General features: G+C 37.5%; 1 long non-coding RNA gene across 1 annotated transcript; it reads right to left on the bottom strand.

Annotated features, from left to right (window-relative positions):
* Nucleotides 1-15,674: 15,674 nt before the first annotated feature.
* On the bottom strand, nucleotides 15,675-17,563 carry LOC111609595. The gene is made up of 3 exons (XR_002753204.1): nucleotides 17,403-17,563; nucleotides 15,802-15,960; nucleotides 15,675-15,725 (listed from the first exon to the last, which is right to left on the bottom strand). It is a non-coding gene; the product is annotated as an uncharacterized LOC111609595 (long non-coding RNA).
* Nucleotides 17,564-18,235: the final 672 nt, after the last annotated feature.

Genomic DNA, 18,235 nt, shown 5'->3' with positions numbered 1-18,235 from the left:
AATGTGCTTTGCCGAGGTTGCACTGTTATAGCATGAAACACTTAACGAGTTGTAATCCTTCACAGGTAGAAATTAACACATGCAAGAGATTGAGATCCTCTGAAGGTATGTTTCTCCACCGTTGCTGATTTCATCACAATCCTAGTTAGGTTTTTAAGTTTCTCCAGAGTTTACATTTCTGATTACCTTTTTTTTTTTGTGCTCAGCCTTTGTTATTCTTTGTTTTTTGCTTTTATTTTGACCAGGTTTTTTTTCTAGCTGTTTATTTACTTATGTTAGATTTTTCAGAAGACTGAGTATGTCCCGCCTGTTGACCGTTGGAGATAGGCCCTCGTGACCGGGCAAGGATAAGCATCTTAGATAACATATTTTTGTGAGTTAGTTCAGACTTGTATTCAGTTTATTCTCTTCTTCTACGTTTATGTTCTGCCAGTTGGTGTTTTGTGTCCTTTGCTCATCTCATGCCATTAGTTTCTCTCCCTCAGTCTGCCTGCCTGGTCTTAGTCCTGCAGCAAAACACTCACACACTACGTCATAGTTAGGAAGATGTTCGCAGGCTTGCAAGCTTCCCCCCCTTTTTATTGCCAAATCTAGAAATTGTCATTATGACCATATGCTTAAATTTTGGATTCCTCAGATAAGAAAACATACCAACAAAATCCTTATCTAAAGTGTTTTGAATACAGTACACAATATTTGATAGCTTTGCTCTTCTATGATATTGGTGAAGGAAGAAATGTGCTTGAGATATTGCCTTAAAATACATAGAAGTCAAACTCAGACTGTTTGAATTAACCTATCAGAAACCTGCAATACGATAGCATTATCATTTGGGGAAAAAAATAAATAAATAAAAAAAATTCCATTTAGCAAACAAATAATTACAATTATAACTGACAGAAATTTTCAAAAGTTTAGTTTGATTTATTCACAGCGAGAACAAAATGTACATCTTTTCATACAGTGAATGTAAATATCTGTTGGAAAATGTGAAACGGATCAGCTTTTTGCTCATATTGTTTATCTCATATTTCTCCTCCTGACATCTGACATATAGTGCATCCAAATAGAACCTCCATTCACAGGAAGACATTTTCTTTATCAACAGAAAATAGACACCGTTCTGTTCTAAAAACATGATACACCCTGCAGCGTTGGAACTATCACGTTTGGACCAAAAATCAAGCAGCGCCTGATAAATAATTCCGGAGGGGGGTCTGAACGGGTTCTTCTGGAGCTGCTGACTTTCTCAGATGAAGCGCTGGCTTTGTGTTTGCGAGGACAGAAGCAAGCTGCCAAACACCAGCTGCCAACGTCCCAACTCTGTTGTGACACTGTGGGGAATTAGAGAGTGCCAAAACGAGCTCTGCTAAAAATTAACTCTGTGTCTAATTTCACGGGGTAGCATCATATAAGACATGCAAAAAAAGGCGCTGCTCGCCTGCTTGTTGTTAGACCGACTGGAGCTCCTCAGAAGACGTGAACTATGGCAGAAACAAGAGAGAGGAAATGAGACTGTAGAGCCTCCAATGGCTTTTAGAAGTGTTTGGCCTCGGGGGTTGAGGCAATACACAATATAATGAAGACGTGTTCCAAGGTTGCCTACGTAGTCACAATCCATTTTAGCTCTATTCTCTCCAGGTCACTAAAAAAATGATTTTGCAGGGTGGCCAATGTAGTAAAAAGCAAAACATTTTTATACACAAGTGGATAGTTTGTTTTCACCAAGATGTTTTTTTTGTGTGTCTGGACACATGATGGAGTTCCTCTTTAATGGATAACTCTTTTTCTTTTCTGTTTTTAGATTAATTTAGAAATCTGGAAATTTCTGAAATAAATCAGATTATTTCTAATTGTAAATGTGGGTTCTTCATTAGGCCAAACCTCAAATGTGAATGTTGTGTGTTATTTAGCGACGTGATTAAAAAATGTGCTTTACATTACAGGCCAATTGCTGCATTTATAAGATATTGTTCATGGTGCTGCGTTGTTTTTGTTCCAAACATACTTTCAGAAATTATGTGCCAACAGCTTAAACTTGGTTCCTTCAGACCATAACTCATTTTTTCCACAAGGTTTCAGAAGACGTTTTCATCATATCATCTTCCAATGTTAGTCTTTATTCAAGAATTGTGAAGAAGTATTGTCACAAATATAGCACAAATTGTTTTGCTTCTGTGTAATCTATTATGCAAAGTATGGCTTTAGCTTAAGGATGCAAATGACTGCAAATGTCTAGGAAATCTTAATCCTGAATTTCATCTTTTATTAATCCCTGTACTGTAATAGCTGGCAGCTGTACACCGAAGGCTGAAACTGAATTAAAAGACCATGAGTGTTAGGTTTACGCAGCTTTTTATTTTTCTTTAAAAAAGTTTTGATTGAATTTTACAGGAACCGTTACATTATATTTACAAACATATACACAATAATTTTGCAGTAGCTCATCTTTTACATAATAAATAACATTTGGACACTTTTCTTTTTCTTGGCCACTATATAACCAGACTATGCCGAAATTTGATCGATAAAAAATGAAACCTGATTGTAGCACTCTTAGCAATGCCAAGAGTCATAGCGCCTCTCGCACTGAACGGGCTTAAGTGTGAGAACCCATTCTGTCATGTGTGTATAAAAAGAAAAAAAAAATCCCATGACAGTTCCTTTAGTGACTTTGATGGCATGACATCTCTTCACAGGAATGACTTACTGGCATCAAAGGATCATCGCAGGATCATGTCTCTTCATTTGGGTTGCTGTCTATCAAGGGCAGAGTGCACATACTCAGAGGAATGGAAGAAAAAGGAGAGGAGAGACAAAGTCCTTAACGTCTTTGCGGCTGTTAGAGGAGATTTATATTGCAGCCGGAGAAGATGGATGTTACACAGGACTCAAAGACATGTTGTACATGAGAGAACAGGAGACTGACTTCAAAGGCACAAAGGATGTGCACCGATTCGGCAATCTACAACTTATGTCTGTGTTCGTATTTACGGTATCTCTCAGGGTATATTCAGATATATAAAACTATTCTAGCTATATGCATAATGTGAATAAGTTGAATTTTGCCCTTGAAAAATCTCGAACCGATAAGAAAGGGACTCTTGAAGGTCTGGCTTGCAGACTTTCTTCTATCAGTTCTAAGTTTCCTCAAAGGGAATTTGTTTTTACAGCAGCTTCCAAAATAAAAACTGAAGTGGCATTGGTTTAAAAAAAAAAAAAAAAAGAAGCTAAAATATAATAATTCTTTTTATTTACATGTCTAAAGTTTCGAAACACCCAAATATAAAGTCTAAAGAAAGAGAGTGCAAAGCAACTGAGCTCGCAACCAAAAGTTGTACTAAAGCGATTAATCAGTGAATGACAATGACAACAAGTGGCAGGAAAGTCTGATCCACCCATTAACAACATAAAAATATTTGGAGGTGTAACAGACTGGCACAACCTAACAAAGTTCAAAATGTGGTGGCAGGAGTGATGTACTTTTAATTTAATAAGATGTACTTTTAAAAAGACATAATTTGCATTTTTCAGATTCCCTTCACTGAAACCCTGTCAAACCCAAAATTAGTCATTCTCCTGACAGATTGTTGTAGGTGAATGTAAATATTTTTCCTTCCACCAAGAAATGTTTTTGGTAGGATAGGAGGATTAAATTGTCAAAATGATTTACACCCTTCTCGACAATCAATGGGAAAAAAGATTTTTGTTTTTTACTTTACAATGATTTAACCAGTAATTCTAACATTTTTTGTAACAGTTGACCATCAATTTGCAGGTTTCTGCTGGCATGAGCTCCAAATCTTTGAAGTGGGGAGGACTGCTGCGAACACCCTAATCTTTAAACAGATTTGAATAACTGACTAGGCCAACCTAAAATGTTAATATCACTTCTAGTCAAACCCCTACCCCCACCATGTTGTTAAAATTAAAACGTCATTTTAACCTTAAATCTGCCAGGATAATTTTGGCCTTTACCGCAGCTGCCAGCATTTTATTTTGAGCACACCATCTGTCACATCATTCAAAATCTGAGTCAGTTTCCAGGTTTTATTATTTTTTTTGCAAAGTAACATGTTTGAGCCTAATAAATCAGTTGGAGCAGAAAAGTAAAAGCACACAGGAGGAATGTTTGAAGATAGGAAATAATTTATCTAAGCTGTCAGAAGAGACTGGCAACATACACACACACAAAAATAAAGCTCAAGTAAAATATGATTTCTTACCCAAGAAACACTTTGCTCACAAACACATGAAACTGCCCCAAATGTCTGTGACATAATCTATCGTCTTTTGTCAACCTTGTGTTGTTACTTCCTGCGATTGTAAGTAAATTTGTTAGTGGTTATAATTAGATAAGTTAAATCAAATGGAGAAGTTACTAAATCAAGGCTGATCTTGTTGCTTTGCTGACTTTGTGCTGACGATTCAAAAAGGAGTGGCTAACTTGTGCAGACCTTGCTGTCTGATAAACGCATCCCCCGATTCCATTTTTCACAAAAAGCCTGATTAAAGACTTCAGATACGTCACAATTAAATATTAAAACATTCAGGGATTAACCTCATCCAGCTCAGTACAACATGTGATTTACAAGATTAATGCAATTTCTTGAAACCTTTGTAATATTTTATTTTGCCTCGAAGGACTGAAAACATAGACATGCTATCACATTTTTGCTTGGGTAAGGAAAGGCATGTTTCCTTCTCCAGGCTTGTAAAACCTTCACAAGTTAGAAGCAAATAAAGGTTATTTATGGGGGCCATTTGTGAAAAGTGACATTTTTACCTTGCCAATCCATTACAAATATGATTTAGCCAGGCAAGATGTGTTTGAATTGTGTATAAATTGCCAAAGGAACGTGAAACGGCGTTTTATTGGCACATAGTACGAAAACTTGGACGCACATTGTAGACAACGCTTGACATGCTGTCAATCTCATGCGAGTGGGAAATGATATGGTGCGTGCTGGTTTTTTTCCATCGCCTTTATGTGCAGGGGAGAGTGAAGGTATGAAGAATAACTCAAATTAGCCTGAGTGCTCTCACTTCAAAACTGATTAAACCAGCATGGTGTCATGAAGGATCTTGAAGCAGCGCAACAGAAAAAAAAACAACAACAAAAAAAACACCCTTTACATGTGACAGACTGCAGTGAGGTACTCCAGACTTTTTGAAGGTCTCGCATTTGGTCTCGGTCTTGTCTTGGTCTCGGGCGCTGAGGACTCGGGATTTTATTTCAAGACCAGTCAAGACCGCATCTGTGGAAATATCACTAAACTTACAGCATACCGTATAGTTTTTTTGTTAACATTTTTGTTTTCACTGGATGCAAAATGCACCAATTAAAATGCAAGCAATAACGTGACTTACCTCCCTCCACCCCCTCCCTACATTTCACTCGCACGCGACACCTTTAGAGGGAACTGTACCAAGAGTATTTGAATAGCTTTGCTACTTGACTTTTTCATACTTTTAACATCATCCAAAACCTAAATTTGTTAACTTGTCTTTTAGTTCCCTAAGGGCACAATCAAAGACTTGACCCTCTCCCTCTAGCAGCACAGCATGCTTTTAAGAACCCCTTAAACTAATCTCACCTTTTCACTCCTTTGGCCAAACTGTTGCTGAGGAATGAAACATCTTTGTAGTTACACACGTAGCTTGACATAAACCCAGGCTTTTTAAGTTTTATACATACTACAACTCCCTGAATTCCAAGAGTTTTATCTGTCAATCAACCCTGATATTTGGATTAATACCAGGGAGCAATTTAGCTGTGAGAGCTGGACAGATTAGATCGTGTTCACAATCTTTTTTCAGAGTCCATGAGCAAAACACTATTGATTTCTCCACTGCAGGTGGATTAAGAAACACATTTGCCTTTCTCTGGAGAGCAGTCTCGGGATCGCTTTGGTGTAAATATGAAATACCCATGTATGTGTGTTTATATATATAAATATATAGCCATACATACATGAGTGTGTGCATGAGGACAGACAGATTGAGCGAAAGATTGCTGGATAGAGGTCTGACATTTGGCAGTGAATTTTTTTTAATTTTTTTTGTGACATTTCAGACGTCAAAACAAACAAGGTCCAATCTGTCAGGAGCAACACTACAGCCTACTGAAGTGTCCGACTAGAAGAAACCAAGAAAAGCAAATATACAGTTTAAAAAGTAATACTTGTGTTTACTCTGCTTAAGTAATGGATGATATTTGCTATGTCTCTGCTTCTTGAGTCCTTGTATTATTAGTAATTGAATGCCTAAAAGAAAAAAAACGACACTAAGAGTGGCTAAAGTGCTGATGGTAGTAGTCACTTAAATTATTATGATTTCTATTTAAAGTTATTAGTCTGGCAACTTTAACATGACCAATATTCCCAGACACATTTGAAATTACTGAAACTTTCTGAATACAAAGATAGCATTACACAATTTTTTTCCCTGCCTGACCTAATGCAGGTATTAAATAAAATCAACGTTTTTTTTCTATTTACTTATTATGATTTATGTTATGTTATGAATTGATGTTTTCTCTCATCCAAACATACCTGGAGTGTGTTTTATTCTTACTTGTATGCTTGAGGAATTCTTTACTAAAACAACTGAAGGTAATATAATTAACTTATTGTGCTTTAAAGTGGCAATATATATCTGGAAAAAGCATAGTACGAGTAATGAGGTAATGAGGTAAAAGAAAAACTAAGTGATTGTTCAACCGTAGCATATGAAATTCTTATCAATATTTATAAAGAAGCCATGTGTCCTAAATAACAAGTAAGAAACCATTAATCAATAGGTTTTTGACATACATGTCAAAAACAGGTTAATGTTCTAATATAGCACGTAAAAGGGTTCATTTTAGAAAATATTTTTATCTAGAACCTTTACTAAAAAGTAAAAGTTCTAGGTATAAAGTTCTAGAAATAGTTCTCGGAAATATTATTTTAATTTTTAAAAACATGGTTTAAGTCCACATAACAGTGAAGGTGAAAGCTATTTCGGCAATTTCAGAGTGACAATAAATGGAACGCAGTCTAATGCATTTTAGATCAGCAGTGAATATGATGACACTGGTGTTGTTGCAGGCATTGCTGTTTGTTTGGTGCACATTAAAATTTGCTCTCAGTAAGACATTGTAGCACATGTAAATGACTGGTAAATCCTCAATGTTATTCGATAAACTGCCTCAAACCAGTGTTTGATTGGAATGAAAATGATTCTCTGGCATTCTTAGTTCAACCAATATATTTAAGGAAATAAGGCTTACACTAGTTGGCTTTTCAAATAGAAGGATTCAATAAAGTCAGACAAATTGGTTTTGCCTTTGTTGCAAACAAAGTAAAGTCAAGTGACTCTTATAGCATTGCTAAGAGAGCTTTCACATGGCTTTGATGGGTGTGTTTCTGTTTTTTCATCGTAAGTAGCACCAATTTAGAACATTTTTGGAAGGCAATTTCACCTGTTAAAGATGTATGCAGAGCATGTGCTTCATCAGATGCCTGAATACTGAATAAACAGATAATGAATGAACAAATCTGTTTTTCAGTAATCATTGAAGTTCAGCTATATGGAGCTCAGTTTTACTTTAAAGACTAGACAGAGGATGTTTATTCAGTGCATTACTTACATTGTAAACGATGCACTTTAATGTGGCGAGTCCTTTTGTTTTCCGTTGTGAGTAGCATGCTGACATAGTGCAAACAGTCATGAGGTGACCAAATGAGGATGCACAGAATGTGGTGTGTTTGGACATGAAAGCCGAGGAGGGCTTGGAGTTCTGCAGAAAACAGCTGCAATTTATCATTCTTCTGCTAATTCTTAATTCTGTTTTTTCTTTTAATATACATTTTAGTTTTAATCTTTGTGGGAATCTACGTGGTTCAATTGCCAGTCAGTTTGCTGAATTTCCTCACTGAGGGCCAAGGAAGGTATTTTTATTCTTTTCTAATGTTCATCCACTGGATAACTGGGATGGTCTATTTACAGCTACAAGAGCCTGCTACGTTATTTTAAAATTTTGACTGTCCGCATAGCAGTGCACAATCTGCACTGGCAGCAACATCCTTATGTCAAGAGGAAGTCACTTGACATCCTTATGTGAAGTGACGGTTTTGCTATGAAATGCATATCCTGATGTTGTGCTGACTATCGGAGTCAGAAAATATTAAGCCGCAACGAAAAGCAAGGAGAGACAACCTGTTGGCGAACGTAGGGATTGGTTACTGTGGAGAACAAATGTTGCTACTGAACACACTGTGCTGACAGAGGCATCCCTACTTCCTTTAAGAGACTCCCAATGCTGCCTGGGTGTCAGGGGATGTGGGATGTTCTGCTCTCCTTCATGGTACCGTTTGGTCTCCCAACATCCAGCAGAAGACTCTGCTTCACTGATATCCTCTGGAGAGGAGGAATAGTTAATGTAAATAAAACTTCCATGCATAGGTTAAAACATTTTTGCTGAGCTTGAGTGATGTCTTCATACATCGTTTCAGGTTTTGCTTTAAAATTAGGGTACAATGACACAAGGCCATTCTGCTGGAGCAAAGCCCATTATTCATACAACTAACTGAACCTAAATTATTTTGCTATTAGATTATACAAGCGTGTAACTCACCAGCTTCTCTATTGGGTACACTTTGTTACTGTTGGGTTGGAGCTCATTTTGCCTTCAGAATTGCTTTAATTCTTTGTGGCAAAAATTCTACATCATGCCAGAAATATTCCTCATGGACCTTTGCTTGTATTGTTATGATATAATCATTCAGTAGCTACAGGTTTAATTTGGTGGTATAATCATGACATGAATCTTCCATGATACGAATCTGGTTTCAGATCTGGTGAATGCAGAGGCCAATGAAAACCACTGAATACATTGTCATGTTCAATAAACCTGTTTAAGATGGTCTGAGCTTTGAAATGTAGAGCACTGTGGTCGTTAAGGAATGTGCATCATGTTCACTGATACTTTACAACTTTAAGGGGCCCAAAGCGCACCAAGAAATAAATAACACTATTATATCTCCACCACCTGGCAGAGTCTTTGGTACAAATCCTGACCTCGCTGTCCGTACGTTAAACTGGGACTCAATGAATTAGGCCCCATTTTCTTTTTTAGCTCAGGCAACTAACTGCAGGGAGATGGTCGCGCCTGAAAATCCTAGCTGATTAATAATTTCTCAGAACAATCCGTCTGGCACCAAAAATCATTTTTCTCATTTGTTATTATCTGTGCTTGGTTAGCACCTCAGCAAGTCATGTTCCCCACATCTAGCCTGCCTAAATACACAGAGTCGCTGCCAATTACTTTTTTCAAGCCATCCTTCGCCATCTGATCTTGTACGTTTTACCTCTCCGCTTTTCCTTTTCTTTCCACTTAAACTGCCTACAGGCGGTATTTGTGTGCACAGAAATTACATTCATACTTTTTAAATCTATTGTAATGGTGGCACTAGATCTATGCTCACATGGAAGTTTTTTGACAGTATAAGAACAATGGGTTATGAGTGCAAGTTATGTAAAATGACACAGTTAGGGTGGATAAGTGGGTTAGATTTTTTTATTTTTCCTACTTATAACTAGCAATAGAAATGTACTTTTGCTATAAAACATTCCTCTTTTATGGGAGCTACTGACAGCAAAGATACGTTGTAGTCTGCCAGGATCTTCCTGCCTCTCTAACTGTCTTATTACCTGTTCCCACCCCAGAGGAAAAGACCCTTTCTACCTGTGATCCTCCAAGCCCTGACACTATCTGCGCACAGTTTCTGCTGATACCATGCAAAATGACAGCCCAGGGTCCTCTGTTCTGCCTCAAGATAACAGAGCAAAGGACTCCGTAAAGCAGAAAATACCAAATCAAATTCAGCTTCCACCACCGCCAGTGACAGCGTCTCCGTCTTAGTTCGCTTGAAATTCGCTCCAGCAGAATTACCGGGAGCTGTTTTTCTCCGGTCGTGCTGAAAGTTGGCTAGTGTTGAGTCAATAAAAAAAGTGCCAAAACATGCATACGTGTAGATAAAAAGGATGGTATAGAAGTTGACTGTGTTTTTTTTTTTTTTAAAGACCCTAAATGTGATTCTTTGATCCCATTCAGAATTCAAACTAATAAAGGAACATATTCTGGAAGACAATGACAGATCAAGTCTCTCAGCAGAATCAAAACATTAGAAATGGGTTTTATGTATTCATTTGTCAAAGTGGTTGCTGAAAGCAGTGGACGTTCTTGCTGTGGCTCACCAGTGGTTGCAACCACACAAATGACTAATTATTACCCATATTATTCATTTGGGTAATAATGATCTGGTCTTAATCTACACACGGAATCATACTGATGTCCTTCCACCTTTCATTCTCATGGGGCCAAAAAAGTCTACCTATGACTTTATTGCTTCATATTGTTGACAATGTATTTACATATATATTTTTTGCATGCTAAGATGGTTGGAGCAATGCAAAGATTACCATCAGTCTCATGTGACTGGTTGAGACGACAGGATGTGGTAGGGGAGCCAAAACCAGAAGCCAAGCCATTATTATCAAAGTTGCATCAGCTAGATACTGCAGAGTGGCCTGGTCAGTTTTTTACCCATGTACAAACAGCTTGATTGCTATTGTGCATAGGATGGATGCAAAAGCAAGTTCATTTATTAACACTAACAGCCTTTGATATTTTTTGTTTTGCCAGCAACATTTTCAAATCACAGCAAAATGTAAAAAAAAAAAAGTGTTGCTGTCTTTGCAATAGCATGTCAAACACATGTTTTGGCTGGGAGGCATCAGCAAGATGATCAGCAGAACACTGGGAGAGGGATTGTGTGTAAAACTGATTATAATTTCCATTCTTGGATTATGGTCAGTCTCTCCATTGTCTGCTCTGTTGGTGGCAGAGAAAAATGTATTCCTGACTAACTCCAGCTATGTCCAATTGTTCATTCCGGTTCAAGCTTTCAAGGCACTTAAGAAACCACTCAGCATGACTTATTTGATGCATCTGAAAAATCTACTACTTGCTGTGTGCTTTACAATCTTCATGGCTCTTATTTGATGTCTCTCCTTTTAAAATTAGAAATTATTTGATTGAAATAATGTTGTTTTACCCTCATTACGTGTTGTGTGATGACCGAAGACGATGCAACGCGGCATTATCTGTTTCCCCACATAACATGACAGGTTGAATAAGCAGAGAGCAATGCATTTAGAGAGCTCAATGAAAAATTCACATGCTTCCACTTTTGTAAATTATTCGTCGGTTCTTATAATCACCACTGCCTTCATGTACTTGCGGTGAATATGAATTGTTGCTGTTGAAGTCATGCTTTCTGAATTCAGCTACAAGCTACAGAGACTGCTGAAGCGGCATGTTAGCCTTGGTTGTGAAAAACAAATCAATGAATGATTGACTAACCCTCATTATGTCAATACATGTGACTAATTGAGATACCCGACACCAGGGGTCTTAGTGCTCAAGAGCTGGTGTCCGGCAACTTTTAGATGTGTCCCCGGTTCAACACACCTGAATCAAATGGTTGAATTACCTCCTCAGTATGTAGTCAAGTTTTCCAGGGACCTGCTAATGACCTCATTATTTGACTCTGGTGTGTTGAAGCAGAGACGAAAGGCTGCAGGACACCGGCCACCCAGAACTGGAGTTGAAGACTCCTGTCTTATACCTTCTGAATATACAGTAATGGGTCTTTACTTTGTATTTGAATGTTACCATTCCCAACCAACTAGCCAAGATTTCGGTATAGCCCTTTTTGTTCTGCTTTGCTTTGTAAATTCCACGGCTAGTTTACATACTCCTACATAAGAAGCAGATTAGCTCTAGTCTGACATAGATCCAAGATTAGAAAAAAAAAAAGAAAAACAAATTGTGATTTTAAATTAACCACTTGTACCTTCATGTATCTCTGTATTGACTTTGTCCAGGTGAGGACCTCTTATCTAGTGAAATAAAATACATAAAAAATATTCTTGCTTCTGAGTCCATGCAGGGCTGAATACAATACCAAGGATATGAAAAATAAATGATTGACAGAAAAAGATGGTTTAGTTTGTAAATGCAATACTTCAAACTCAACTATCCCACCTCTGTGCTGCAGAACACTCCCTGAATATTGCTGCATCAGCAGAAAAAAAAGCAAAAATCATATCCCTCACACTCTCAGGCGTTGCCTTGTTTCTACCCAGGCTTAAGTGGAAAAACAGAATCCTGAATGCAATAACGTTTACACAAGAAACAGGGTAAAAGAATCAGATTTTCAACTTAAGAAGTGGGTCAAGCTAATAAACATAAAGGCAAACAAGGACAGATTTGCAAAGAACAATTCATAAACTGGATAACTAATTGCCAAGTTTCTTCAGTTTATATTTGTAATAAAATATAACAAAAGATATAACTTTCGTAATGTCTAAAAATGTTTTTACTTACTATTGAATTCAGAGTAGCATTAACATTTCAATAAAAGTACTTCCTGTTTGTATTTCCTTTATGACCAGATATTTGGTTAAACTGTGGACGTAGAACAAAGCTAGCTCATGCTAACTACTTAAATAAAAAGGCTAAAAGTCACATAAAAAAAGCAAAGCTCTTTTGTAGTGAAAGGTCACCAGCACAGTTCACTGACATTACTTATATTATAAAGAATGAATTTTTGATTTCTTATTTGATCTTGTGGGAAATGTTTAGTAAATGCTGATCGGGTCATTAATCGGGTCAAAATTGAGTGCTTTGAAGAATGATGAAAGATTTGTTCAGCAAGCTGCTGCTCAACTTTAGAGCAGTGCAGACATGTTCTCTAGAGTGATGAATCATCTCTCTCTCTCTGAAAATCTAATGGACATGTCTGGGTTTAGCTACCAGGAGAGTAGCTCTTTCCTGACTGCACTGTGACAAGCATAAGGTTTGGTGCTGAGGGGATTAGTTCCTTGGTTCCAGTGAGAGGAATCCTTTATAATTCAGCACACCGAGACATCTTGGCCAAATTTAGGCTTCTATTTTGGTGTATGAATGAGTTTGGTGTGGAAATATTTGTCTAGCTTGGACATAGTCTTGACATGAGCCCCAAAAAACATTTTTGGGATAAATTAGAGCGGAGTCCGTGACCTTAGCTCAGCCTGTTTGTCCAACATCAGCGTCTGACTTCACATATGTGCCTTTAGAAGAGCAGCTAAGGACGAGCTTTAAAGGTATAGTTCAAGTAATTCAAGAAATCAATATTTTTCTTTTCTTTGAAAATATGGCCGTTACAAACAAAAGCATATATTTTCCATTTTCCCATGCTGTAGAAAGCAAGTACAGATACAGGAAATCCATACAAAAAATTTATTTTGTTTATTCTGGGTCACCATGACCACGCTACCAATCTTATCTATTTTACTTCACTGCATTCCATTTAGTTCTCCAACCCTGCAGTAAATGTTCGGATTTAATAAGTGGCCTTCAAGCTTTTCATGGATTCCCCTCCCCCCCACTTTTGTTTTTATATCTGGTTTTACCGACGACGAATAATTGAACACATATGAAAAGCTACTTGGAACAGAGTGACTCAGTCGAATGAGGATTGTAGGCACGCTCTTAACTGAATATGTGCTATCTGGATGTCAAAACACACAAAGGCACCAACAAAACAATAATCACATGACAAAGCCAAAAGTATATACACAGATAGAAACAAACAGTAATTTCTTTCAACTCGTACACCAACAGATTCCTCAGGCTGCTCGGTATTTCTGGGGCATACCTCTCAACACTTAAATTAGTAAAATGTTAACTCCTGTTGGAATGCTCCGCAGTAGGAATACTCTGCCAGTTAAAATTTCACACATCAAAGAAACACGCATATGCGCGCAGAAATAACAGATTTAGCAAACACTTGACTTGTGGAAAGTTGCGTTCTTGCAGGGATGCTGCTCTGTATTCAGTGACTGGCTATAGTTTGGATATAACTCATTCCTGAGAGCAAAGGCCTGACACCCCACTGTGTCTCCCATTGGTTTACTTTTGTTTTTGTTTTTCTTGTGCTGTAAAATTGAATTCCCCGGCTTGCTCACTTGGGAGCAATCTGCCTGAATTTACTGCAGCTATAATACCATTTTCCTCGGAAAGGTGACCCCCACTCCAGGTGTGGAAGATCCATCATAGATTCTCTGTCACCTCCATTTCTGCTGATAATGATGACATTCCATTGCAGTGTACCGTCATGCTTGTTGATAGCTTTGTGCCGAAAACAATCTGAGGGTTTGGCACTTAAGTAAGTGTATCGGGGTGAATTGGAGCATGTTTAAAATGTCAAAAATGATACCTGCGTTAGAAAATGCACACTTTAAAACACAAAGAAGTCATAGAAAGAGTTGTATAAACGTAGATCTACTGCCTTCTGCATCAGAGACTCAGGAATCCATTTCCCCAGGGACATTCTGAGGCCAAACGTGTGCTTTGACTGGATCTTTCCTCTCAATCAAGCTCCTCCTCTGTGAATGGGGTCCTAAAGTAGGTCTGTGAAAATGTATTGCAACAATCTATATTAACTCATGCTTTTAATAGCAATAGTCTTAAAAGTTGCAGTTTTGTTTTTAAATTAAAGCAATCAGATCCGGTTCAGCATTTTTACGTTTTCTGGTTTTGTAATGCATTTTTTGTAATAATCAATATTATCATGCCATTATTTGACTGTACAAGATTAAAATCTCATACAGTCAAATGTCTAAAATGTATTGGCCACCACATGCTGGAAAGCATACATCGACCGTCAGGGTCAAGTTTTTATTTAATTTGCAAGACAATCACAAATACCAAGTTGCTTTATGTACAAAAGGCTAGAACACGAGTTTAAAAAAAAAACAAGTTCAGTAAAAAAGGGTTCTGAACAGATGAAGCAAAAGTTAAACCTGAATCAGAAAATGTCCGAGAAGAACTTACCCATATGATCCAAAACATACGATGCAATCTAAAACAAATCAAAACAATGAGATTGCATGGACAGACATGGCTTCCAGTGGCACTGGATTTCTGGCCTCATACTGATCATAAGATTATATGGATGTATTGCATACATAGAGATTTACAGTCATCTCCAGTTCAGGCAGATATAGCTAAACAGTCTTTGGATGGCAATATGATGCCAAGACAGAGCAAAGTTGCTGAATAGAAAGTGACAAATTTTGCAATGGCTAAATCAAAACATTTAATAAGCTAAATTGTACTTTATTAAAATAAATCTGGATGTGGATATAGCAAAGTTCAAAAATGATTGAAAACAGGTGCAGCAAAAGTCTGGAAAATCTTGTGTGTTGGGGCGGGGGGGCGGGGGGGGGGGTGGCTTTAGTACAATATGCTGACCAAAAAATCTACTTTTCCTTCAACGAACTTCTGAAACATGAAAGTATTTCGTCATGCCAAACGTAAAGCCTCCAGGTTTTGGCTTTGCACATGGTTTTACAAACTTCACACTTTTTTTTCCACATTTTGTCACAACCATAAAATTATTATTCTTTTAAATTTTGTGAGAGGCCAACACATAGAGGTACGTAATTGTGAACTGGAAGGAAAATGATGCATGATGTGAAGTGTGGCACGCATATGCATACCCCTCCTCTAAACCTTTTAGGGCACATTTTTACAAACCCAAAAAGAGAAAGAACATAAAAATGCAGGCAGGCACAGAGCATGTTTAACAAGGTTTATTCTCAATATGCAAGTGGTGGGAGTCGGATAATCTCTGTAGAGAAAGAGTACAGTTTAGGAGCTGTAGAGAAGTCAGAATTTGCAAACATTAAACAAAAAAAGCCACTAACCTTTCTCTGGACCAGTGTACAGGCTTTGATCTGAGATGGATGTCCCTACACGCTTTTTATCCTTTGTGAGCTTCCAAAAGAAGGTGACCATCTCTGTATCCAAACACTTCCTTTCCTGCCTGGAAGCTGTGTTGTTGCTTACACCTCTCTTGAGAGGAACTAGGAAGCAGAGGGCGTACAGGATGATGTCACAACAGGTAATGGAAAAAAAAAAAAAAAGAGAAAAAAGTATAGAGCAGGCTTGGTTCGGCACACAGAAGTCAGAAGACACAGCAGTAACAAATTCAGGATCCAGAGGGATAGCAGTGAGATGGACAAGAGTCACGGACAAAGACGGAGGGATAAGACTGTTTATCCTAGGGATTGGTAAGGCTTGGTGGTCAGGACACAGAAACAGAGTCAATGCCCAGAGATCAGATGCTTGGCAGAAATCAGATGAAGGCAAGGCAGAAGAATCCAGGGTACAAAGTTCTAATGAGGAGGTCAGACAAGAGCATGGAAGAAACACCGGACATCTACTGGGGGGGGGGGGAGAGTTTTCAACAATCAGGCACCAACAAGCAGGCAGGAGAGCGCTTAAATAGAACAGATCCTATGTAGGTGAAATCATGCTGATTGCAGCAGTGAAGGTGTGTGTGACCAGGAAGGAGAAAAGGGTGATATGTATGCATCGATGGAGATTTTTGAGCTTTACCACAAATTTGGAGCATATAAGTTAAACATGTGCAGTGATAGCAGAATTTATAGCTAAAATTTGTGGGCTATCACAAGCTAAAGTTTTGGCTTGAAAAAGGAAAGGTAAATAACAGACACATAATTCATATTAATGCTGGTACCATATGTTAAAGTGCCTTGAAAAACTAAAACAAAAACAATACTCCCCATATTTACAATCTGCAGACAAGTTTGGTTAATTTATGTTAAAGTGCACTTAGGATGTTCAGCTGGTTTAGTCGATCGCAATACAAATCCAAAAGGAACAGAACCCCAAAAATGGAAAACATTTGTAGAGGCACTAGTTTGTAGGACGGTTCACATCATACACAGAAGTATCATTTTTGATCCACAACTCCAAAAGAACAGGAGCAGAACAGTTACAGTCCAAAGATTTTATGTCCATATAACAACAATAATCCAGGAAAATAGTTGTAGTTCATAAACTGAGTGTCCATATAAAAACAATCCAGGTAAATAGCAATACTGCATAAACTGAATAATAAATCAAAGATGAGGAGAATACAAGTTAATATTTGAATAAAATTATACACTTAAAGATGTAAGAAATATGCATTCATTTCAAATTATTTACAATCATTTAATACATTTTGCATTCAACATCTAAATAAACTAAATGCTTAACCCAAGCCAAATATTATAAATGCTAAGTTTGCTCTCTTATTAAAAAGGTCATTTTAAAACATCCTCCACTGCAAACAAGAACACAGAAAACAATAAAGCAATGAAAACACAAAACTAGTAAATACAAAACAAATGCTAATACATTAGGTTAGCATGTAGTGTATTTCAATGCTTCTCCCATTGAAATACACTATAATGGTAGACAACAGCAAAAAGCTAGCAGCATAAACAACCTCACTCACCAATTGCATGTAATACTCCAGCACTCCAAAACACAAAAAACAGCAGTAGTCAACACTTCTACATTCAGCCTCATGTACTCAAGTTGAAAGTGAGCTCACTATTAAACATGAACCAAATAAGCATTTGTTTGAGATGGCCCAAACGCAGTAACTCCAGCAAGTTCCCCCTCTACTGATTAGGGAAAATTCACAACAGCTTGTAAACATAACCCCTTTGCTATCACATGACCAACGTTGTGTTCAAGTAATGGAGAGAGTGGGATAAAACGGTTTTTAGCCTGGACTAAACACTCAAGGTTGGACTTTAATGTGGACCGTTCTACTTCCTTTATATCAACTCCGATCAGCTTTTCTGTTCCAGCCCAAAATAATATCCTCCCACCGTGGTACTACCACCAAGCACCGGATGTCAATTTAGTAAGTACAGTATATATTTAATATATTTTTTGGTATTTAAAATTTAAATGCAGTTGTAAATCTAAATATTATAAAGGGCTTGTGCACAGAAAAATTATATGAACGTGTATACTAAAATGTGTATACAATAATGCAAGCCTTGTCAGAAAAAAAAAGTTCAAATACTTTGATGAATATCTCAGATTGACCATGTCAGAGAGTATTGGCTGCACTCAAAGTCTGATGATTTGAAGTCATCAGTACTACACCCTTAGGTCTGACCCCCATTAGAGACTATACTCAACATCCAACTGAGTTGAAATTGGCACTATAGGGATAAGAGTAGACTTTCATCAGTGTACAGTTTCCACAGCTTTGATGAAGCAGGGCCTAAAGTTTTCAGGCTTGAATAGGTCTGGTAATCCATTCCTAATGGA

Source organism: Xiphophorus maculatus, chromosome 8, assembly GCF_002775205.1.
Source record: "Xiphophorus maculatus strain JP 163 A chromosome 8, X_maculatus-5.0-male, whole genome shotgun sequence".
Classification (NCBI taxonomy): domain Eukaryota; kingdom Metazoa; phylum Chordata; class Actinopteri; order Cyprinodontiformes; family Poeciliidae; genus Xiphophorus; species Xiphophorus maculatus.
The sequence above is the reverse complement of the archived record's forward strand: the minus strand, read 5'-3'. Positions and strand labels throughout refer to the sequence as shown.